The sequence below is a fragment of the Mytilus edulis genome, chromosome 7 (genome assembly GCF_963676685.1).
Source record: "Mytilus edulis chromosome 7, xbMytEdul2.2, whole genome shotgun sequence".
Lineage (NCBI taxonomy): Eukaryota > Metazoa > Mollusca > Bivalvia > Mytilida > Mytilidae > Mytilus > Mytilus edulis.
Window position 1 is genome coordinate 88,587,428 of NC_092350.1, and position 27,224 is coordinate 88,614,651.

General features: G+C 32.7%; 1 protein-coding gene and 1 long non-coding RNA gene across 2 annotated transcripts in view; both read right to left on the reverse strand.

Moving 5' to 3' along the window:
- LOC139483478 (uncharacterized) overlaps nt 1-27,224 on the reverse strand; it is a 766,788-nt gene that overhangs the window by 485,444 nt on the left and 254,120 nt on the right. The gene's annotated exons all lie outside the window — the stretch shown is intronic.
- Nucleotides 22,829-24,579, reverse strand: LOC139482434 (uncharacterized). Its single transcript, XR_011654864.1, has 2 exons — nt 24,408-24,579; nt 22,829-23,765 (listed from the first exon to the last, which is right to left on the reverse strand). It is a non-coding gene; the product is annotated as an uncharacterized lncRNA (long non-coding RNA).

Sequence of the window (27,224 nt, forward strand, 5' to 3'; positions counted from 1 at the left end):
CTTTGCTGAACATTATTGCTGTTTACAGTTTATCTCTATCTATAATAATATTCAAGATAATAACCAAAAACAGCAAAATTTCCTCAAAATTACCAATTCAGGGGCAGCAACCCAACAACCGATTAACCGATTCATCTGAAAATTTCAGGGCAGATAGATCTTGACCTGATAAACATTTTTACCCCATGTCAGATTTGCTCTAAATGCTTTGGTTTTTGAGTTATAAGCCAAAAACTGCATTTTACCCCCATGTTCTATTTTTAGCCGTGGTGGCCATCTTGGTTGGTTGACCGGGTCACGCCACACATTTTTAAAACTAGATACCCCAATGATGATTGTGGCCAAGTTTGGTTTGATTTGGCCCAGTAGTTTCAGAGGAGAAGATTTTTGTAAAAGTTAACGACGATGGACGACGACGACGACGGACGACGGACGACGGACGACGGACGCCAAGTGATGAGAAAAGCTCACTTGGCCCTTCGGGCCAGGTGAGCTAATAATATTCAAGATAATAACCAAAAACAGCAAAATTTCCTCAAAATTACCAATTCAGGGGCAGCAACCCAACAACCGATTGACTGATTCATCTGAAAATTTCAGGGCACATAGATCTTGACCTGATAAACATTTTTATCTCGTCAGATTTCCTCAAAATGCTTTGGTTTTAGAGTTATAAGCCAAAAACTGCATTTTACCCCTTTGTTCTATTTTTAGCCGTGGCGGCCATCTTGGTTGGTTGACCAGGTCACGCCACACATTTTTTAAACTAGATACCCCAAAGATGATTGTGGCCAAGTTTGGATTAATTTGGCTCAGTAGTTTCAGAGGAGAAGATTTTTGTAAAAGATTACTTTAATTAACGAAAAATGGTTAAAAATTGACTATAAAGGGCAATAACTCCTAAACGGGTCAACTGACCATTTTGGTCATGTTGACTTATTTGTAGATCTTACTTTGCTGAACATTATTGCTGTTTACAGTTTATCTCTATCTATAATAATATTCAAGATAATAACCAAAAACAGCAAAATTTCCTCAAAATTACCAATTCAGGGGCAGCAACCCATCAACCGATTGACCGATTCATCTGAAAATTTCAGGGCAGATAGATCTTGACCTGATAAACATTTTTACCCCATGTCAGATTTGCTCTAAATGCTTTGGTTTTTGAGTTATTAGCCAAAAACTGCTTTTTACCCCTATGTTCTATTTTTAGCCGTGGCGGCCATCTTGGTTGGTTGACCGGGTCACGTCACACATTTTTTAAACTAGATACCCCAATGATGATTGTGGCCAAGTTTGGTTTGATTTGGCCCAGTAGTTTCAGAGGAGAAGATTTTTGTAAAAGTTAACGACGACGGACGACGACGACGACGGACGACGGACGACGACGGACGACGGACGCCAAGTGATGAGAAAAGCTCACTTGGCCCTTCGGGCCAGGTGAGCTAAAAAGCAAAACAATCTATCTATATGATATATAAATATATTTTATAAATAAATCAAGAGTCCCCTGTCCTCAGTGTTAATGCCTGTTTAAAATAGGACCCTAAGCTTTCTACTTTTTTTGAGGTTGATGGACAAAGAAGATATTTAATTTTTTCATTTTCTTGCCAGGACATAAAATCTGGCATATGTTTAATTACATTTCCTATAAAGTTATCTCTTAGTTTAGCAATTTTTTTGCAGTATAAAATAAAATGGGCTTCATCCTCCATTGTATTACAGGATGTGCATAGTCTTTTTTCTCTAGGTATTTTTAAATGTCTTCCTTTTTCTATCATTAAATTATGATCGCTAATTCTCATTTTTGTTATGTTACTTCTCTTTTCAAAAGATTTACAGTTTAAGTAGTTTTCCATTTCTAAATTTTGCTTTAAACTTTTATATAAATACAATTTACTTTTTTTATCTATTTTTTTCAAATTTTTGTTCAAATATATTTGTGTAGAAATTTAAGAATTGATGTTTTAAGGTTTTTTTTAACAACTTTCAGTAATTTTTTCTTTTGTTTCCCTCAAGAATGGACGCGTCCATGTTTACCTCTTTCAAAATATTTTTAACATATGTAAACCAGGTATAGCAACCTGAATTATCTAAACTTTTAGAAAGTAAAAAGGATTCGTATAACTAGAGGGTCCAAGGACCCTGTGTCGCTCACCTTAAATTTTTTGTTGACAATTGTTGCATGAAATAACTTTTTGTTAAAGGAAACTTTGTGAACCAAAATCTAATCTTTTTTGTGATTGAACTACTTTCAACTAGTTTGTTATTTTCAGTTTTGAAGTCTAAAACATACTTTTCAAGTATTGTGTTGTTTTCTCATCATGCTCATTGACATACATATCTATATATTTGTTCTATATAAACTCATCATCGATACCAGGACTACATTTTGTATATACCCCAGACGCTATCATTACTGGTCAAGAATCATCAAGGAAACTTTAAATTGATTTTGACATGTTCATCATATATAAGTTGTTCAATTGGTTATGACAGCAAAGTTACTGATCATTATGTAGAAGGACAACAGATCAATCTTTTTACTGGACCCAAGATTATAATCCTTTATGAGTGGTGGCCTGACCTTTAAATTAAGATTCAAAATGAATAGGTATTACTTGAATTGAACAAGAAGGTAGACACAGAGAACTAAGTTTTTGCTAGCTTAAATAGAGAATACCTTTATAGTAGTTCTAACATGTGTGAAGCTGCTATTTGTTTGTCATTTTGGGTTGTGACCATGTTTGTCTCCAACTCATTTTTTTTTCTCTCTTTTTGACTGAAGGTTTTGTTCTTATCACTTAAACTAGAGGCTCTAAAGAGCCTGTGTCGCTCACCTTGGTCTATGTGCATATTAAACAAAGGACACAAATGGATTCATGACAAAATTGTATTTTGGTGATGGTGATGTGTTTGAAGTTCTTACTTTACTGAACGATTTTGCTTCTTACAATTATATCTATCATGAACTTTGCCCATTAGTAACAGAGAACTATATTTGGTAAAAATTTACATAAATTTACCAAATTAATGAAAATTGTTAAAAATTGACTATAAAGGGCAATAACTCCTTAAGGGGTCAATTGACCATTTAGGTCATGTTGACTTATTTGTAGATCTTACTTTGCTGAACATTATTGCTGTTTACAGTTTATCTCTAACTATAATAATATTCAAGATAATAACCAAAAACAGCAAAATTTCTTCAAAATTACCAATTCAGGGGCAGCAACCCAACAACCGATTGACCGATTCATCTGAAAATTTCAGGGCAGATAGTTCTTGACCTGATAAACATTTTTATCCCCTGTCAGATTTCCTCAAAATGCTTTGGTTTTTGAGTTATAAGCCAAAAACTGCATTTTACCCCTATGTTCTATTTTTAGCGGTGGCGGCCATCTTGGTTGGTTGACCAGGTCACGCCACACATTTTTTAAACTAGATACCCCAAAGATGATTGTGGCCAAGTTTGGATTAATTTGGCCAAGTAGTTTCAGAGGAGAAGATTTTTGTAAAAGATTACTTTAATTTACGAAAAATGGTTAAAAATTGACTATAAAGGGCAATAACTCCTAAACGGGTCAACTGACCATTTTGGTCATGTTTGACTTATTTGTAGATCTTACTTTGCTGAACATTATTGCTGTTTACAGTTTATCTCTATCTATAATAATATTCAAGATAATAACCAAAAACAGCAAAATTTCCTCAAAATTACCAATTCAGGGGCAGCAACCCAACAACCGATTGACCGATTCATCTGAAAATTTTAAGGCAGATAGATCTTGACCTGATAAACATTTTTATCCCATGTCAGATTTCCTCAAAATGCTTTGGTTTTTGAGTTATAAGCCAAAAACTGCATTTTACCCCTTTGTTCTATTTTTAGCCGTGGCGGCCATCTTGGTTGGTTGACCAGGTCACGCCACACATTTTTTAAACTAAATACCCCAAAGATGATTGTGGCCAAGTTTGGATTAATTTGGCCAAGTAGTTTCAGAGGAGAAGATTTTTGTAAAAGATTACTTTAATTAACGAAAAATGGTTAAAAATTGACTATAAAGGGCAATAACTCCTAAACGGGTCAACTGACCATTTTGGTCATGTTGACTTATTTGTAGATCTTACTTTGCTGAACATTATTGCTGTTTACAGTTTATCTAACTATAATAATATTCAAGATAATAACCAAAAACAGCAAAATTTCTTCAAAATTACCAATTCAGGGGCAGCAACCCAACAACCGATTGACCGATTCATCTGAAAATTTCAGGGCAGATAGATCTTGACCTGATAAACATTTTTACCCCATGTCAGATTTGCTCTAAATGCTTTGGTTTTTGAGTTATAAGCCAAAAACTGCATTTTACCCCTATGTTCTATTTTTAGCCGTGGCGGCCATCTTGGTTGGTTGACCGGGTCACGCCACACATTTTTTAAACTAGATACCCCAATGATGATTGTGGCCAAGTTTGGTTTGATTTGGCCCAGTAGTTTCAGGAGAAGATTTTTGTAAAAGTTAACGACGACGGACGACGACGACGACGACGACGGACGACGGACGACGGACGACGACGGACGACGGACGCCAAGTGATGAGAAAAGCTCACTTGGCCCTTCGGGCCAGGTGAGCTAAAAAATGAATGGGGTGTGAAAAATATTGAAAGACATCAAATTTAATTGTTTATTATGAAAAATTTGAACACATCAAATACTTCGATAATGCATTATAATATTCATTGTCTTATACATTTTTTTTTATATATATGTGCATTAAAACAGTTCACTTATAGCACAATATTTACATTCTATAACAACACATTCTCAAAGTCAAAATATGACAGTAAAAACAGTATATATAAAAAGCAACACAACAATTATATCATGATATGATTATTGTTTCCATAGCTTGACCTTCAAAATGACTTGAAGTTAATTTGTAAAGACTTGTCAAGAAGAATATTCAACAGTTTTTTTCAATTTAAGAGTCTAGATTCTATATATAATTTATTTTCTCTTGAGCATTTAACAACTATATGTCAAAGTAATTGTCATTTATGTTTCCTTTCTATTCATGGTATACTGAGTTATAGTCCATAGTATTTCTGTTTTAAACTTTATTCAGATCAGTTCTGGTGGATTTGCTTTAATGTAAGATTCTAGAGTTTACTCCATATGTTTATTAATTGTTGTATGATGTTAATATAAGAACAACTGAAACAATCTATATAATTCTTTTCTTCAGCAGTGAGTTTACTGAATTTCTTAACATTGGCTTATTATAAAACCATCATTAAATGTTCTCAAATTTCTTCTCTATTAAGCAAATTTTCACAAATTTCTGCTCTTTTAAGCAAATGTTCAAAAATTTTTGCTCTATTAAGCAAATGTTCACAAATTTCTGCTCTATTATGCAAGTGTTCACAAATTCTTCTCTAATAGGCAATTGTCACAAATTTCTGCTCTATTAAGCAAATGTTCACAAATTCTTTTCTAATAGGCAATTGTCGCAAATTTCTGCTCTATTAAGCAAATGTTCACAAATTCTTCTCTAACAGGCAAATGTCACAAATTTCTGCTCTATTAAGCAAATGTTCACAAATTCTTCTCTAATAGGCAAATGTCACAAATTTTTTCTCTATTAATCAAATGTTCACAAATTTCATCTCTATGAAGCAAATGTTATCATGAATTGTTCATTAGTTTCTGTTTTATAAATGACTTCTACATATTTATCAAATGGATAAGCAACCACATAGTTGAGTAGAATGACAAATTAATGCAATATTTGATATTTTTTTTCAACATTTAACCCTTTGCATAAATTAATGATTTACACATTTTGGTAAACCTGTACTTAGAATAAGACATAATTGAAATAACAGCAAGGATCTCAACATTCATAAACATTTTGATTATTTAATCATAGTTCATCAAACAGCCAGTTAAATCTAATTATTTCTAGGAAGAGAAATGAGGCATGGAACTTGTGGTCTTCAAAACTCCCTTTTATATCTATATTTAAGCAATGGCTTTTGATTGTATTCAAAAACAAATATTTCAAGAATTATATACATATACATTAATCATGTTAATAACAAGTAAATATCAGAAGTGTTCACATGCGAAGTGCACACAACTCTCCACTGATACAATGAGCATTCAGGTAGTAGAGGATCTAAAATTTGATGTCTCCAATCATTACTGACTTGAAATGAATGGAATTCTACTTTTCTTCCATAGCAAAATGGTTGACCAATCACCAAGGGCCTTTCTGCTTTATGGAAGTCAAAGCAACACAGTTTCAAATTTATTTACCTCTGCTACCGTTAATCCAGTGTACCTATAAAGAAGAAAGCTTTGTAAAGAAGCTTTCTTCTATACAGGTAAAACTGGATATCAGGAGTCTTGAAGCCATCTCATTTCTATTCCTACTTGTGAAAAGGCAAATCTGTTGGAGTGTGGAAACCCATTTTCCTTTAAAACCACTCCTGCACATTTGAGGTTGCATTTTCAGCAACCGCAAATGTGTCATGTTTTTAAGCGGGTTTAATTTTCATTGTTTCAAACAAAGCTGGTTTTGGCATATAAAATAATCATTATACTGAATCATTGTGTTTCAATGGCTACATATATAACTTTATGATCTGACCAATAGGAATCAAGAACATCTGTTTCAAAGTTTACCTTACTATCAAAATTTAGGAAAATTAAGTCCAACAATGTACCAGAAGATGTAGTAGGTTTAGACACAATTTGTGAACAGCAAAATGAATCTCTCATGAACTTTAAAAAAGAAGTGTTCCCAGTGTTTAAATCAATATTAAAGTCTCCCATTATGATAATTTTTGGAAGTCTTAAATACACATCAGGAAGAAGGTTTGCAAGGAAAGTATCTTTTAGTTGTTGCAATTTGCAGTTTGGTGCCTTGTAAACAAAGACAATCTGAAAAAGACCTTTGCTGGGTGATATTATGTCTGCTATAACAAACTCTAACGATGGAGTTGAGAAAGTGACTGTATTGTGAAGAATACAATTATTTCGATAATATAATACCAATCCATGAGGTGGTCTTGTATTAAAGTTTGTTTGCTTTTGGTCTAATCGAACTGGTGGTTCAAAACCAGGTACATGAAAATCCTCATTTTCATCTGTTGATACAAGTCTTGATTCAGCAATACCAATAACATCAGCATCCAAGATGTTAGGGTCTGATTTTATATCATTAAAGTGAGCATGCAATGACCTTGAGTTGTTGAAAACGACTTTAAAATAGTTACTTGATAAATTATACAATGGCTTAAAGCACAACTGTAGAGTTGCATCTGTCCTTAGTCTGTGTAATTCTTGTCGAACACACTCTGCTACAGCTATTGCTTGTTGATTGAGATCTAATATCTGTAATCCAGTTAAAGATGTTACTCTGCTTAGCGCAACATAGTGAATATGTGGAATTTTCCCTTTACGTTTTGATTTCAGACTAACAACAACTTCTTGTAATGTATCTCCTTGCGATTTATGAATTGTTTTTCCGGCTGCTGGACGAAGAGGAAATTGAATTCTTTCAAAGGTCTTATATTTATAAGTAAATGACCTTTTGATGTCAAACATTGGAGTCCATGTAATTTCAACATCTTTTCCAAACAAGTGTGAATATTTTCTTCTATTGTTAGCACCAATTCTGGCATCCTCAAATTTAACCCATATGATACTTGGTCTTATAGATTTCGTTTTGCACTCTATCAATTTAAGTTCACAAGTTGAACCATTTGTGAGACCATCAGTGACTTCAATATTAGCTGTAAGATCATATTTCATCCCAATTGCTAATACTACTTCCTTTGCAAGGTTTGCTGTATCAGACTGTTTTTCTGGTAAAGAACTAAGTAATTTTGTTTTTACAGATGCTGGTAAATCCCCACAAACTGTGTCAACTGCTGTAACTTTAACCTTTTGTGAGCCTAATTTAGATATGTATTGCAAATTAAAATTATCCACTAAAGCATTTTCAACAAACAAATGAGTAGCATTAGTTCTGTATCTTGGATCACTGATTGAAACAGTTCTTGTATTTAAAACTGCAAAATCATTTTCAGTCAGCTGATTTTGTCTCAACCTATTTAGTAATTGAGCAAATTCCAAATCATCTTTTTGTCTCATTATTTCAGTTAGTTCATGAAAAGAAAATAATAATTTCCAGTAATTAGGAGCTAATGCTGTTAATCCTTTGCTTAGATCATTGAAAATCCAGCTGTCAAATACAGGTTGGAGTTGGAAAAAGTCCCCAATAGCTATGATACTCACGCCACCAAATGAACAGTTGCTTCCCTTGATTTTTTTCAGCCTTCTCTCCAGTAAAGAGAACATTTTGTTTCCAACCATTGAAATTTCATCAATCAAAATCAGAGACAAATTTCTGTATTTCATTCTGAGTGTATTGAGAACATCACATGACAGTGACTGGTCAAGTCCTTTATTTGGTTGTATCTGGAAAGCATTGTGAATGGTCAGACCATTTATATTGTAAGCTGCCTTTCCAGTAGGAGCACAAAGAAGAATTCTTATATCGTCAGGGTCCTCACCTTCAATAGAACATAAGTGTCTGTGTAAAGCTTGAAATATTGTTCTGACAACTACAGATTTTCCACATCCTGCTCCACCTGTCAAAAATGTATAAAATGGTTCATGTTTTGTTTTAACCCATGTGACAACATGTTTGAAAAATTCCCACTGTTTCTTATTCAAGGATCTTATCAATGCAAAATAATCACTCTCACTTATTCTGTTGGCATGATTTGTCAATTCTACTGTTCTTGCTTCTATTCCAACTTCACGTGACATATCATACAGTCTATGTTCTGTTGGTCTATCAGGATTGAAATGAACATATTGTTCAGATTCTGTTGGGCCTATTTCAGCATCTTCCATTTCTACTTGCTGTGTGGCAGGTGCTATTTGATCATTCTCATTACAATCATTTTCTGCCTCTTCTATAGCTTTCTCTAGATCCATTACTTTTCCTTCATATTGCTTAGCTTTCTTTTCTAATAGTCTTGCAACAGTCAAGTACATTTTTTCGAATGTTTCATGTCCACATTGCAAATCTGAAAGTTCATTTCTCCATGGATAAAATAACATTAAGCGTTCTCTGTAGAAGTTTTCAGAGTCAGTCTTGTAATTGTATTTAACATATCTTATAACCTTGGGTGTTTTTCTTTGATATATTCGAATACCATTCTTCAGGGTTATGTCGATTTTGTTATTGATTTCTTCTATAACATCTGCATTTGCCTCTTCATTTTCACTTTCAGATTCATGATCTTGCTGTTCTGTTTCATGATCATCTGAGGACTCTGAAGTTTTAGGATACTGCAATTCAAGCTGAGATACATAGTCTGCTAGACACCAGTTCTCCAGTTGTTTTGATCTACGAGAGTATCTTTTAATATCATTGTCTGATTCTATTTCAGTAGAGTCTGGGCCTAGTTTTTCTAGGGCTGATGATTGCTTGAGGAGGAAAGTTCTTTTGTGTTGTGGAGATGTGTTAATGAAGACAACTTGTCTTGTAGCTTTTGTTAAAGGCATCTGTAGTGTTAAGTATGTTGCTTCTTGTGCACTTGTTTCAACAGAATTTGAAAAGTAATTCCCGATATGCCTTACTTGATGCTTCAAGTCTAAATTTCCCTGTCGTGCTTCTTTTGCTGCTTGGTCTAGTAATGCACTCATACCTTTTTGTGACTTGCTTATATATGAAACAATATACACTGCACATGCAAATGCATCTAAAACAAACTGTAAATCATGATTTGCTTGCCAGGCTATCAACACAGTTTTTATGTAACCATTAACACGGACTTCAGATGGTTTTCGTTTGAGAAAAACTTTTGGACCACTCAAGTTGCTTCTTATGGCCTTAATGTAATTTTCATCATTCATGTGTAACACATCATCTAAAAACATGTCATATGTCATCTGGTCTATATCTTCAGAATTGTGAAGTGTATTAATTTCGTTTTGTATTTCTTTATATATAGCTTTGTACTTTTCTATGTCATCATTTTCTTTCAAAGGCTCTAAAATTACTGTTGCTTTCATAGGTGGAAGGGGAAAACCAAAACGACAAATTGGGTGACCTTTTTTTCTGCATGTTTTAGAATGTTTATGAACTTGTAAATTGACTAAACTAGTGTCATTTTCTGAAAGTGAACAGGAGACATATCTATCAATAAATGCTACAACATCTTCATTTGAATTACTTTCATATACTGGTGCATTTTCAATCCAAATCAAGATATGAATATGTGGTGAACCTCTCTGTTGAAATTCAACTCTATAAAAAAAATCTGTCAATTTTCCAATAGGATCATGATCACTTTTCAACACCAAGTTAATAAACTGTTGGACACGATAATCAAAATATCTAGAGCATGTCACAGGGTCTTTCTGAACAAGTTTAGATTTCTGATGCCAATCCATTTTTTCCAATTCATTGTCAGTATATTCTTTGCCATCATTTAATTTGCCAAGAATTCGTAACAAATCTTTCCAATTAGTGTATGCAGATGAAAGAGAGCCAAGGTATACTGGAGAATTTCTTAAACTTCTAAAGATATAATAACCTTCATCCAATCTTACAAGATCATTCACAGTGTTAGGATTCAGTACATCTTTTGCTGTCCATTGTTTTCCTTCTGATTGACACCTTCTCAGAGCAAGATTGACCTTATCACTTATGTTTTTTAACTGAATTTTCTTTAACTTAAAAAAAATGTTTGGTACAGACTGTGCTACTCTCCTATCCATGGACCTTAGTTCCCATTTAACAATATCAGTATAGTGAACAGAAACAGACCTTTCTTTGTTATCTGGTCTCCTTTGACCACAAAATATAGTTGGAAAAGATAAGTACTCTGCATCAGGATCACTGTAGAGACTAATTGGTCGTTGACCTTCACCAGGAGCAAAAGTTAAACCTGAATCACATAGTGGATTGTCGTCTGGAATGTGATCTAACAGTGTATCTGTGTTTCCAACATGTGTTTCACTTTCATCTACTTCACTGAAATGATCGGAGTCATCGTCTGAATCATTTTCATCTTGGTTATCCTCTTGTTCTGTACTATTGTTTAAATTTTGTGTTTCTTCTTCATTTATTTTTGCTATTTCGGTAATCCAATCATCATTTATTTCAATCCCAGAAGACTTGTACAACTCACTTTTTCTCATTAAATAATGTAATGCACAAATGACAGCAAATGGTCTGACATTTTCACTAAAATCACATTTTTTGAATTCAAGCTTTTTCTTCAATTTAACTGATATTGTACCTGATTTCTCTATTGTATGTGGAAGAGAATTTATTGTAGGTTGAACTTCAACAGGCACATTTACAACATTGCCTTTAACTGATAACTGTCCACCTCTAGGCAACTGTCGAATCTGCATAAAAGGAATTCTTAATGATAACAGTCTCTCTTCTAAAGGATATAAATTTAATTCTTTTGGTTTTTGAGGAAATCCCATCTTATTTGCTATTGCAAAACGAGGTATTTTTTGTCTTTTAATTGCATTTAGACAAGTGTGGCATATCCATTCTATGTGCTGTACAGATTTAAAATTAGTAAAACAATGAGACATGTTAGCAGGAGTATTCATTTTAATAGTTTTAGCATTAACTACAGAATCACAAAACCAAGTTTGATGACATGAAGTACATATATATGTAGGACCTTGATTAATTTTTGTTTTAAAATTTCTTATGCAGGTATCAAGGGTTATACCGTGAGTTCTTTTCTTTTTGAGGTCTTTTTCATGATCTGTAAAATCAATGTTTTTTCTTTTAGTACTTTTGACTGTCTTTTCATAACATCTGTCTATATCTCGGTTTTTCTGTCTTGAACTTTGTTTCTTCAAACGCTCATTTTCTAAATTTTCTGGATGTGATCTATATTCTTGTTTTCTGTGGAAGTCTCGTTTTGACTCCTGTTTTCTGTAGTTTTCATCTTGTCTCACAATTTTTTTCTTTTCTGTTTCATTTCTTTTGAAATTTTCATTCTTTCTAGCCTCTCTTTTAGCAGCAAGTTCTCTTCTATTGAAATCTTCATTCTTTCTAGCCTCTCTTTTAGCAACAAATTCTCTTTGTCTTTCCATTCGTCTTAAATCAGGATTATCTCTTTGAGACTTCTTACTTTCTGCTTCAGCCCTTCTATAATTTGTATCCTTTCTTAATTCTCGTTTAGCAGCAGTTTCTCTTTGTCTTTCCATTTGTCTTGTGTCCGGATTATTTCTTTGAGACTTCTTACTTTCTGCTTCAGCCCTTCTATAACTTGTATCCTTTCTTACTTCTCGTTTAGCAGCAGTTTCTCTTTGTCTTTCCATTTGTCTTATGTCAGGATTGTCTCTTTGAGACTTTTTACTTTCTGCTTCAGCCGTTCTATAATTTTTATCCTTTCTAGCTTCTCTTTTAGCAGCAAGTTCTGTTTTTTTGAAATCTTCATTCTTTCTAGCCTCTCTTTTAGCAGCAAGTTCTGTTTTTTTTAAATCTTCATTCTTTCTAGCCTCTCTTTTAGCAGCAAGTTCTGTTTTTTGAAATCTTCATTCTTTCTAGCCTCTCTTTTAGAAGCAAGTTCTCTTTGTCTCTCTATCTGTCTTATATCAGAATCATCTCTCTGAGACTTCTTTCTATGTGCTTCTGCTTTTCTATAATTCTTATCTTTTCTTGAATATCTTTTTGCATTTAATTCTTTTTCCTTGAATTGTTTGTTTTTTCTTCTTTTTTGCATGTAGTATTTCATATATACAAACTTGGGTACTTTCATATACTGGTAGGAAACTTTTTTTTGTTTTGTGTTCCTTAGTTTCTGATCCTCAAAGTAATTGTTAATCTGCTTGGTCACATCTTTGTCGGTATCTTTACTACTGATACACACAGGTAAAATTTCATACTGAGAGTCTAAATCAATTTGTAAACTTGTGTAAAAAGCATACAAGTAACTGAGGAGGTCATGTAAGTCAGCAAATCCAATCAAAATACTTTTGCCAGAGGAATCTAATGGATTATTCAGTGCACATTCTGAATGAGAATGAGTGTCAAAAAAATAGTATGTATGATTATAATAATAAACTGCTGAACATATGGCTCCAATCATTATAAGAAATTTGTTTGACTGCTTAATACAATTTTGAATTGCTTCTTGTAATGAGAGAAATCCAGTCAACTCTTGGTACTGTAAAGCTATTCCAAACAGAATATTTTGTTTGTTAATTATAAAAATCCCTTCAGGAATTTCTATTTTGAAAGGAATTTCATCAAAATTTAAGAGCATATTTTTAAATAATCCCTGTGTTGTTAATTCTTGAACATGCTTCTTGTAAATTTCATCACCTTTATTCAAAATGTAATCCAGGTTCAGTGTGTTTGAATCAAAATTTAAAGTAGAGAGTGATAAGAAAACTAAGCAATTACAAGTACATTGGTTTCCCCTGCTTTGATCAGCAAATTTTGTGGCATACTGGTCAAAAGTTCCAAATTTAATAAAGTTTGCATTAAAAGAATTGTAATATTTTGATACTCCTTGTTCTGAATTAGTTTTAAATTGGTCATTTTGGTCTTGTAACAGATTAGTTTGGATAAAACAATGAGAATCTTTTTTGGCATAACTATTGTTTGATTCATTTGACAGAATATCTGTTTGTATTTGACAAGTTTCTTTAACACAGTTATTGTCACTGTTTTGATTTGCACAGTTGTTGTTACTGTTTTGATTTGCACAGTTATTGTTACTGTTTTGATTTGCACAGTTATTGTTACTGTTTTGATTTGCACAGTTATTGTTACTGTTTTGATTCAATTCAGATTGTTCATGTTTATTCAATTCAGATTTTTCAAGTTTATTCAATTCAGATATATTCAGTTCAGATATTTCAAGTTCATTCAATTCACATTGTTCAAGTAGATTCAAGTTACTGTTGTTTATATTTGTGTGGAGGTCAGTATCCCCCATGTTATTTGCGTTACTGTTGTTTATTATTGAGTGGAGGTCAGTATCCCCCATGTTATTTGAGATACTGTTGTTGAGGGTGTCAGTATCACCCATGTCAAGGTCAATTCTAGTACTGTTAATGGGGCCAGTATCCCCAGTCAAGTCCGTCAGTCTCTGTTTCTTTGGGTTTTTCACACCACGTTTAGCCTCAGCTGCCCTCCAATTTTTTCTTCTTGGCATCTTTAAAAATCTATAAATACATATGCAAACAATGTACAATAATGAGGACAAAATGTTATAAATTGCATAATGTGAAAAAAGAAAGACTACATTAATAATTACATAATGAGAGCTAATATGATTGGGGTACCGTAGACATAAGTACCTTTATATATATCATGATTATCATATGTGTTTTCTGTCGTAAAGTAGTCACTTGTTTTTTTTATAGATATACCTATATATATATCTAGAATACTGATATGCTTCATTTACAGTGGAGTTGGATAAAATAATATATCAAAGTGCAATAATAGTTAATTTATAAACATGTTGCCTTTGGTTAAATAAGGGAAAGTTGTTATGCCCTTTTTTTAAAATCATGATCAATATTGATGTGGTGTGTTTTTATTTGCATATAACAAACCAGATGCTCAGGGCGCAGCTTTATACGACTGCAGAGGTTGAACCCTGAACGGTTGGGGAAAGTATGGACACAACATTCAAGCTGGATTCAGCTCTAAATTTGGATTGTGATTAAATAGTTCACACAGCATAGGTTTCTGACACAGAATGAATGTGGTCTAATGCACTTAAAAAAAAAATTTTGCCTTTGAGCAATTCACTATGCTGTTGAATATTAATCCTCTCAAAAAAATGTTTGAAGAAATTTTCTTTTTTATTTATGAAATCTGAAATGAGAAAAATTGACCCCCCCCCCCCCAATTTTGTTTTCACATCCCCCTTTCCCTAATTCCAAAACTGATCTCAATTCAAACTTCTAATGGAGTTTGCAACAATAACTGCTTATTTAAATACATCATAAAATATTGAAATGTAAAAAAAAGTGCTTGTTATCACTGAATGGTAAAGATTGTTTTAATTTATCAGTTGGTAGTAAAAGTGAAAATACATTGTATATTGTATAAAACAATGATTTAAGTTGATTCAACTTCTATTCTGAACAAAGAAAGATAACTCAAATTTTCAAAGAATATTGAAAATATCTTGCTATTGCACAAATATCTATTCTGGACAAAGAAAGATAACTCCAATTGAAAATTGATTGTTATTGCGAAATATTGTGCAATTAGATATTTCTTGCTATTGCCCAATACTGTCAATTGAAGATTTCTTGCTATTGAACAATACGGTGCAATTGAAAATATCTTGCTATTGCACAATACTGTACAATTGAAGTTTCTTGCTATTGCTGAATACTGTGCAATTGAAAATTTCTTGCTATTGCACAATACTTAATATAATAATTTTGAATCCTGATTTGGACTTGAAAACTTTGCTCATAATCAAAAATCTAAGTACATGTTTAGATTCAGCATATCAAAGAAGCCCAAGAATTTAATTTTTGTTAAAATCAAACTTAGTTTAATTTTGGACCCTTTGAACCTTAATGAAGACCAATTTGAAAACGGGACCAAAAATTAAGAATCTACTAACACAGTTAGATTTGGCATATCAAAGAACCCCAATTATTCAATTTTTGATGAAATCAAACAAAGTTAAATTTTGGACCCTGATCTGGACCAACTTGAAAACTGGGCCAATAATCAAAAATCTAAGTACATTTTTAGATACAGCAAATCAAAGAACCCCAAGGATTCAATTTTTGTTAAAATCAAACTAAGTTTAATTTTGGACCCTTTGGACCTTAATGTAGACCAATTTGAAAACGGGACCAAAATTTAAGAATCTACATACACAGTTAGATTCAGCATATTAAAGAACCCCAATTATTCAATTTTTAATGAATCAAACAAAGTTTAGTTTTGGACCCTTTGGGCCCCTTATTCCCAAACTGTTAAACCAAAACTCCAAAAATCAATCCCAACCTTCCTCTTATGGTCATAAACCTTGTGTTTAAATTTCATAGATTTCTATTAACTTATACTAAAGTTATGGTGCGAAAACCAAGAAAAATGCTTATTTGGGCCCCTTTTTGGCCCCTCATTCCTAAACTGTTGGGATCTCAACTCCCAACCTTCCTTTTGTGTGCATAAACCTTGTTTTTAAATTTCATTGATTTCTATACACTTATACAAAAGTTATTGTGCAAAAACCAAGAATAATGCTTATCTGGGCCCTTTTTTGGCCCCTTTTTCCTAAACAATTAGAACAAAAACTCCCAAAATCAATCCCTACCTGCCTTTTGTGGTCATAAACCTTGTGTCAAAATTTCATAATTTCTATTTTATATATACTTAAACTAAAGTTATAGTGCGAAAACCAAGAAAATGCTTATTTGGGCCCTTTTTGGCCCCTAATTCCTAAATATTGGGAACAAAACTCTCAAAATCAATCCCAACCTTCCTTGTGTGGTCATAAACCTTCAGTTTAAATTTCATATATTTCTATTCACTTTTACTACAGTTAGAGTGCGAAGACTAAAAGTATTCGGATGACGACGACACGACGATGCCAACGTGATAGCAATATACGACCAAAAACTTAAAATTTTTGGGGTCTTATAAAAAGGTTTGAGAAATTGATACTACTGGTGCATTCCTATATATTTAATATAGCAGTATTGTTGAAAATTCCATCTACAATGTACATGTAATTTATCATAACTATCTTTTTAAATTAAGTAAACAAAGTTTCATTAAATGAGATAACACTTATGCACTTACACTAATAAAGAGTAAAACTCAGTTTAAACCTTTAAAAATTCTTCATTCATATGTATGTATACATAAGTTTGAAGTTGATATCTTAAATAAGCAATACAAATTTGTGATCAAGACAGTTTTGTTCTTGTAAATTTGTTTAATCTAATTAAGTTACACTTCAAATTTTACTAATTCAAAGTCTTGTCATAATAGCATTGTGTAATGATAGATTTGCAACCTCATACAAAATATCATTGAATTTGATCTATCACATGTAGCTCTTATCAAACTAACTTAATATAAATTGCTACTTCATTCAAAGTCACTGGACCATGACCAAGGGGCAGAGCCTAAAAATAGTCACCAAACTTGTATTAACTGATAGCAGATGTGTCAAAGCAACACGAATGGCCTCGTCCCAAAAAGTTGAAAAATCTGCAATTTCAATATAAACACATGTGGACACAAACATGATGGTAGCCTCACATACCAAAATTCAGCTCAAAATTTGGAGGGGAATGGAGAAAAAATCTGTATAACTGTGATTTTCAATAATCTATCAAAGTCCAAAGCCCGTAATTTCAGCAAAACTTAGCAGCGCGGAACAAAACTTGAGCTTGACCTCTACATTTTTGTAACTCATCATGGTAACATGTAACTCACATACCAAAAATCAGCCCCATATCTGAAGGCGTTTAGAAAAAAAGTCTGTATATCTGTGATTTTCAACAATTTCTCAAAGTCTAAAGCCCATAATTTCGCAAATATTAGTGGAGCGGAGCGAAACTTATACTTGATCTGTTACTTATCATAGTTAACTAACATACATGTACCAAAAATCAGCCCCATATCTGAAGTTGTTTAGAAAAAAAGTTTGTATAACAGTGATTTTGAACAATTTCTCAAAGTCCAAAGCCCGTAGTTTCGGCAAAAACTAGTGGAGCAGAACAAAACTTAAAATAGATCTGTAACTCATCATGAGTAACTCACATACCAAAAATCAGCCAAATATCTGAAGGCGTTTAGAATAAAAGTCTGTAGAACTGTGATTTTCAACAATTTCTCAAAGTCCACAGCCCATTTTTTCAACAAAAATTAGTGGAGCAGAGCGAAACTTAAACGTGATCTGTAACTGTCATAGTTAACTAACATACCAAAAATCAGCCCCATATCTGAAGGCGTTTAGAAAAACAGTCAGCATAACTGTGATTTTCAACAATTTCTCAAAGTCCAAAGCCTGAAATTTCGGCAAAAAATTAGTGGAGCAAAACAAAACGTATAATGGTTTGTTGCGGAATGATGGAATTACAGAAAGACAAAATTACAGACTTCGTTACGGGGCCATAAAAATGGTGGGTAAAAACCACAATTGTTGAATTTAATTGCCATTCATTTGTCACGCTTACAAAAAAATGTCAATCCTGTGTCATGCTTAGACCAGAGTGAGACCCACTTTTAATGGTTTGAGAAATTGGCAATGACATAGGCACAATTTTTTTATTTCCCCATTTGCATTCTGATGACATGAATGCTATTATGACAAATTTGAAGTGACAAACCACAAGTGAGAGGGGGGGATAGGACCTTTATCGGGACTCCGGGATCAGGTGTTTTTAAGCTCGGGATTTCAGGATTGACCCCTTCGGGATCCGGGTATTCTTTTTTTTTGGATTCCATATTTTTAAGCCCTGGATTTCGTGTTTTTAAACCCGGGATTTCGAGATCAGGACCCCCCTATCCCCCCTCAAGTGAGATACACTTGCATCATTTATTACATAAGTTGAATGACATTTTATTGATATTTTTAGAAATAATTCAGATAATAGAGAGAACATATTTTACACGCCAGTTTTAGTTTCTTGTCATGATTTATTAACTGTGAAAGGACATAGAATCTGCTATAAATAGGTTGTTCCGAGTCCTGTCAATAAAAATGTTCCTGATTTAATCAATAACAAATGTTTCAATTTTTATTCTATAGAACTACAAATAAAGTATATCAGTACTCATTCCAACAAACAAAACACATATGGTTTAAATATTTTTAATGAATTTAATATTTCCATTGAAAACTTGTTTTTAGCTTCATCCTTCTCTTTAACAAGAATGTTTTCTTGACATCATCATTGATCATTGTTGAGAACATGCATGCAAAACATTGAGAGTAAAAGTGTTTGCAAATTAGATAAATTAGGTGTATGATAACACAGTTAAATAAATATTAACAGCAAAATAATGTTTTCCTCCCTTTCATGGTCATTTTTATTTTGGGCTTATTTACATTCTAAATTTAGAATGCTAGCAGGCCACGGGGGGGTCTCAACATGGGATTTTGGGTACAGGTGTGCAGCTGGGATTTTAAAAACACCCCCCATTCATATATTGAATAATTGTGAAATCCCTACCTATACATATATTTCACAGCGAAATCATAACCCATTCATATATTTATCAGCTCAAATAGTACCTATATCGGTCAATTACTACCTATTGATATATTTCCTCGGTAAAATTGCACCCCATTGATATATTTGACAGATCAAAAAAGGGAGCATATGTATATACCTTTATATAGGAAGAGACCCCCCCGTGTAGCAGGCTAATCAGATTTTTCCTATAACTATATTGATCCTATTCATCTATATTATATCTGAAAATACAAAGCAGTTTGTGTGTCCCAATTATAGTCTTAAACTTGAGCAAACTCTTCCATTTTTAAAATACTGTACCTTCAAGATTCCCACCAAAAAAGGAAGTATTCTGACGACTTCCTGTTTGCTATATCTTATTACCACAAAAAACTTTTAAACAACAAAGTCCAACAAATATGATGACTGAAACTCATGACACTGAAAACATGGTCTTTATTCTTGTATCAAGTAATATTTTTACTTTTAGTTTTATAAATTTCTTAAATATTAATTCAAAACCAATACTTTAAAGTAGGTTCATTCTAGGAAATGAGAACAAGGGATACGATCAAATTAAAAAAAAAAAATCCTAAACTTCTAATATATATATATTAAATGAAGAAATATAAATTTTTAATGAAAAAAACATCTTTTAATAGTTAATTTATATTTTAAACACTATAAATATAATAATATTCAAGATAATAACCAAATAAAGGCAACAGTAGTATACCGCTGTTCAAAACTCATAAATCCATGGACAAAAAACAAAATCGGGGTAACAAACCAAAACCGAGCGAAACGCATTAAATATAAGAGGAGAACAACGACACAACATCGAAACGCAACACACACAGAAACAGACCAATCATCAGACAAAACACCACGAGAATAACAAATGTAACATGAAAACCAAATACATGAATTTGGGATAGACAAGTACCGTGCCACGTCTTATCTCAATATCTCAAAAATAAGAGAAAACACAAACGACTCAACGTTAAAATGCAACACAAAGAGAAACGAACAATATATAACAATGACCATCTTCCTGACTTGGTACAGGACACTTTTAAAGGGGAATAAAAGTGGTGGGTTGAACCTGGTTTTAAGGCATGCCAAACCTCGCACTTTAATGGCAAAGTTAAATATAACATTGAAATGACAACATAATATTACAGGACTACAATACAAATAAATAGGAGAACATATTAGACACAGAAAAACATGATTAATAGATAACAAAAAGTATCAGGTTTAAAATTCAATACGCCAAAAACGCGCCTTGCCCACACAAAAACAGCAAAATTTCCTCAAAATTACCAATTCAGGGGCAGCAACCCAACAACCGATTGACTGATTCATCTGAAAATTTCAGGGCAGATAGATCTTGACCTGATAAACATTTTTATCCCGTCAGATTTCCTCAAAATGCTTTGGTTTTTGAGTTATAAGCCAAAAACTGCATTTTACCCCTTTGTTCTATTTTTAGCCGTGGTGGCCATCTTGGTTGGTTGACCAGGTCACGCCACACATTTTTTAAACTAGATACCCCAAAGATGATTGTGGCCAAGTTTGGATTAATTTGGCCCAGTAGTTTCAGAGGAGAAGATTTTTGTAAAAGATTACTTTAATTAACGAAAAATGGTTAAAAATTGACTATAAAGGGCAATAACTCGTAAACGGGTCAACTGACCATTTTGGTCATGTTGACTTATTTGTAGATCTTACTTTGCTGAACATTATTGCTCTTTACAGTTTATCTCTATCTATAATAATATTCAAGATAATAACCAAAAACAGCAAAATTTCCTCAAAATTACCAATTCAGGGGCAGCAACCCAACAACCGATTGACCGATTCATCTGAAAATGTCAGGGCAGATAGATCTTGACCTGATAAACATTTTTACCCCATGTCAGATTTGCTCTAAATGCTTTGGTTTTTGAGTTATAAGCCAAAAACTGCATTTTACCCCTATGTTCTATTTTTAGCCGTGGCGGCCATCTTGGTTGGTTGACCGGGTCACGCCACACATTTTTTAAACTAGATACCCCAATGATGATTGTGGCCAAGTTTGGTTTGATTTGGCCCAGTAGTTTCAGAGGAGAAGATTTTTGTAAAAGTTAACGACGACGGACGACGACGACGACGGACGACGGACGACGGACGACGACGGACGACGGACGCCAAGTGATGAGAAAAGCTCACTTGGCCCTTCGGGCCAGGTGAGCTAATAATGGATTAATTTCAGAATTTAGTAATCTTGATAAGTAAAGTATACTTTGAGTTTTTATATGCATCTCTAGTGGGTATCTCCCTAGCTCTGTTCTCACAGCTATGTTTGATGAAGATTTTCTTGTTCCGAGGATATATTTACAGAAAGACAAATGTAATTTTTCTAAACTTGATTTATCAGTAAAATTAAGGGGGTCTATATTTGTTTTGGAAATATTTGCACGTTTTTCTGCTCTAAATTTTGTAACATAAGTATCCATATAAGTTATTTCTGAATTATAAGTGGCTATTGGTTTAACTATAGAATCAAAACGACTGCAAGCTACTTTAACTGGCAGATTATTTAAGGAACCAGTATAAGTTTTAATGGCAAACATCACTTTCCTTGCTTTATTTACAAGCTCTTCAGAGCTATGCAATAAGTTTCCATTTGATTTCACAAGAATTCCGAGAAATGAATACTCAGAGACATTTGACAAACTTTCATTTCTATATTTTGATAAAGATGTTTCCACTTTTTTATTATTTTGCTGCAGAATCATTGTTTTAGTTTTATTAATATTTAAAGTTAATTGCCATTTTTCACAATACTTTCTAAGTTGTTCAGACTATTTTGTAGGCCTTCTTTACTTTCAGATAATATTAAAAGGTCATCAGCAAATTGTAAAGATCCTACTTTAGTATCAATTAGTTCTAATGGACAACTATTTTCATTTGAAAACTCTGCATCTAAATCATTAATAAATAAATTAAATAAAGTAGGACTCAATGAATCCCCTTGTTTAACCCCTTGTGTGATTTCAAAATATTCTGAATGCCACTCTTGATGCTTGAAGGCAGATTTTGTTTCCTCATACTGTCCTTTAATAATATTAAATATTTTTTTCCCTGCTCCTGCCTTATACAGTTTATAAAGTAAAGCTTTTCTCCAGACAGAATCAAAAGCCTTTTTTAAATCTTCAAAGCAGGCATATATTTTATTTTTATTTTTGTGTAAGCATTTGTTTATTAAAGACTTAAGCACAAATATACTATCAGAGGTTCTGTGATTTTTTCTAAAGCCAAATTGAGTATTACTTATAGTATTTTCCATCAGTTTAATCAATCTTTCATTTAATACAGCATTAAACAATTTTGGTAAGCAACTTATCAGAGATATTCCCCTGTAATTATTAGGATCAGTTTTTACTCCTGATTTATGCAATAAAATTAAGTATGAGTATTTCTATTTTGATGGGTAAATACCTGTATTCAAAATAAGGTTAAACAGTTTAACAATACTTTTGATAGATACATTTTTACTAAATTTTACTATTTCATTTATAATGGTATCTGGCCCAGGCACTTTTTCTTTTTTTAGCTTACTAATAACATTTTTTATTTCAGAGTATTTTATTGGAGCATCTGTTTCTCTATTAGATATTATGTTCTTTTCAATATTAACAAGTTGTTTTTCTATTTCCTCTTTCCATTTTATATTTACAAATGTGGGTTTTCCTTGGTCCTAAATATGCTTCGTAATTATTTCTTCATCTTTTAAAATTTCTGGCACTTCATTACCAGTATTTTTTTTGTTTTTCATTCCTTTAAGTATTTCCCAATAATCTTTAGGTTTCTTATCAAAACTATCTGTTAATGAGTTAAATATTTTCTCTCTGTATTGTGCTTTTTTAAATTTTACCATTTTTTTAAAACTTTTTAACAATTCAAAATATTTCTGTTTAAGTTGATTATTTGGACATTTTTTAAGTTTATTTCCAATCCTGTTTATTTCTTTTTTTGTCTTATATACACAATTGTCTGACCATGCCTGTCTATATTTTTTTCTCTTACTTTTAATTCTTTTTGTAATTTTACAAGTAATATCAGAGATATTTTCAAAAATGTTAGTTAAATTTTCAGTTGCACCATCAACCCCTTTTTGATTTTCCTGATACTCATTTAATTCAAACTTCATTATATCATTTTTTATATGCTCTGACATAAGAGCTTTAAGTAGCAAGTTATGTGAATTTTCAGTCCATTTATATCTTTTCAAATATTTCCATTTTTTTTCTATATGACTTTTAAGGTCAAAAGTTTGTTTTATATTACAATTTAATGTTAACTGAATCTGTACATGATCTGACAAGTAAGTAAAATCATCAGTTCTAAAGTATTTCACTGAGGACAGGAGACTTTCACTTATTAATGCATAATCTACAGCACTGTATCCATTTATTGACATATAAGTATAGTAGCCTAGGCTGTCCCCTATAAATCTGCCATTTAATATGCGTAACCTCAGTCAGAGCTCAGACATAAACAAGTCGATTTTTGTTTTTGACTTAAAGAAGTCAAAACATGCATTAATCATAAAAATTTGTTTTCAATTATATGACAGACTTGTTTAGGTCTATTTATGTTGATGAAAAAACTTAATTTCACTTGGTGGCCAAACTACACAACCTATGACAGCAAAAACCTGTCTGAGAGTTCACAAGGACTTGAGCTATCTATATGTAATTATCTAATTGAACATCCTTACTAAACACAGATGTTTTTCCTCATTAAGTGTGGTTCCAGGTGGTTGCATTGTAAGGTTAATTAACATTATCTACGATTTTTTACACTCTCATTCATATTTTTCTGTAGAAGACAAAGCATTTTCTTTCAATGTTGTCATTATTTAATTTAGATGCATGACCTCCTTATAAATATGCGTGGGTCTTGAAGTTAACCAATTTTGATCATTTATTGACTTGTAGGAGTCGATATTTGCAACTTTTTGATTCTGGTCAATTATTTCTTGCTTAACAATATTTGACTTATTAAGTCATATTTTGTCTTGCATTAAAGGGAGACTAATCCTAAAACTTACAAATTTAGACCTCTATGAGTCAAAAGCAGATTCAGACTTATTTATGTCTGAGCTCTGACTGAACCTTGAGGCAATACATAGTTCTAATAAGGATTTACCTTGTACATTTGTTACATTATCTTGATTGTTTCTAGAAATTTCAGTGTCAACTTCATAATAATTTGGTATTAGATTTTTAGCATCAAAATTATTTATTTGACAAGAATCTCCTGTAATAAAATCAGGACATTTACCAGTCCTTGCATCGATTCATGTCCCCCATTAAAAGTATTTTTCCTTGTCTTGCAAAAGTACTGATCTCATTTTCTAAAAAGCTATAATCATTTTCAAAATAAATTGAATTTATAGGGGAAATGTATAATGCACATAAATATAAGTCTTCTTTGAAACCAAAGAACTCCTTTTCAAGTTTTAGCCATAATCTATTTTGTGATTTTGTACCATTAATATTGGTTATACCTTTTGCTATTTCTTTTTTGTAATAGACAATAATTCCTCCACTATGTCGACGTGCTTTTTTTTTTCTTTTTGCGTATTTTTGAGAAAGTATTATAATTTGATATTTTATAATCTTTACACTCCCCTTTCCAGGTTTCAAGTAATATATTTATGTCACTTTGAATTTTATCTATAAAAATCATCTTGAATTTTGTCCCCAAGGCCAATAGAACTACAGTCAAACCTCGTTGTGTCGAAATCGAAGGGACCGGACCAAAGTATTCGACTCATCTGAGGTTCAACTCATCGAGGTCGAGTGTGTCGTCATAAATTTTGAATGCATGAAATACGGTATGAGATTTTAAACTAGATACAATGAACAGTGTGCCTTTTCCATTCAATCTCCAATTTTGATCCTTCGTAATAATTTACAAGAATGTGTCCTCAGTACACGAATGCCCCACTCGCACTATCATTTTCTATGTTCAGTGGACCGTGAAATTGGGGTAAAATCTCTAATTTGGCATTAAAATTAGAAAGATCATATCATAGGGAACATGTGTACCAAGTTTGAAGTCGATTGGACTTCAACTTCATCAAAAACTACCTCGACCAAAAACTTTAACCTGAAGCGGGACAGACGGACGAACGAACGAACGAACGGACGAACGAACGGACGCACAGACCAGAAAACATAATGCCCCTCTACTATCGTAGGTGGGGCATAAAAACACAAGTATAGATACAAATCATGCACAAATAAAATCAATAGTCTATACACAAATATTTCAAAGGTCAGTCAAAATGTTCTTGTCATTTTTTTTCCAATTGAAATGTTTGATATTCAATAATTCTAAACATACTGTGTAGTCTTTGTCAATGACCAAAAAATCTGAAACTGGTGACCACTAGTCTTAAAGGTAACCATTAAAGACAAGAGTGCACACACTGAAATGTCTCGCCTTCTTTACTAATCATTGATATTATGTTGATACTCCTAAATATAAAGCTTTATTACGACTGTCACATAAACTTAACATGAACCATATGCCAGGCAGACATGTACAGCTAACAATGCTTCCATACAACAAATTTGGCTGACATATTGCTTATAGTTTATAGTTTAACACAAAAACTGAACACTGAGCAATGAACCGTGAAAACCAGGTCATGGTCAAATAAAACCTGCACGACTGACATATAGATCATAAAATATTTCCATACACCAAATATAGTTGTCTTGACCTATGACATATAGTATCAGATAAAAAGACCAAAACTCAAAAACTTAACTTTGACCACTGAACCATAAAAATGAGGTCAAGGTCAGATGACATCTGCCCGCTAGACATGTACATCTTACAATCATTCCATACAACAAATATAGTAAACCTATTGCATAAAGTATGAGAAAAACAGACCAAAACACAAAAACTTAACTATAACCACTGAACCATGAAAATGAGGTCAAGGTCAGATGACACCTGCCAGTTAGACATGTACACCTTACAGTCCTTCCATACACCAAATATACTAGACCTATTGCTTATAGTATCTGAGATATGGACGACCACCAAAACTTAACCTTGTTCACTGATCCATGAAATGAGGTCGAGGTCAAGTGAAAACTGTCTGCCGGGCATGAGGACCTTGCAAGGTACGTACATACTACATTGTAAATATAGTTATCCTATTACTTACAGTAAGAGAGAATTTATCATTACAAAAAATCTGAACTTTTTTTTCAAGTGGTCACTGAACCATGAAAATGAGGTCAAAGACAATGGACATGTGACTGACGGATACTTCATAACATGAGGCATCTATATACAAACCAGGTGCTCCGCAGGGTGCAGCTTTATACGACCGCAGAGGTCGAACCCTGAACAGTTGGGGCAAGTATGGACAAAACATTCAAGCGTGATACAGCTCTGAATTTGGATTGTGATCAAATTTTTGACATTACATGGTTTTTTTTACACAAAACAAATGTCAAGATTTTACAAATCAATTAAAGATTTCTTCTTCAAACTTATTTAAATCTAAAATTAAATAGTTGACACAGCATAGGTTTCTGACACAGAATGAATGTGGTCTAATGAACTTAAAATTTTTTTTTTGTCTTTGAGCAATTCACTATGCTGTTGAATATTAACACGGTTTAAGCTAGGATTTTGAGGGCTTTAGTCACTTTTGCACGCTATTCAAGTCAACCTTATTTTGTGTAAAAGCAAGGGACCAATGATGTATATTACTAGCTTCATCTTTTGACTTTGTCAGATTTTTAAGGATTGAGGCACCAGCATGATTGGCAGTTATTGTATGATTTGACTGTATTGGCCATTATTATGAAAGATTCTGACATGGAATCCAGAAATTTAGTTCACAATTTCTCTTCAGTTTGTTCCAGGGTTCATTCATGTCATTCCTGATCAACAAAAGT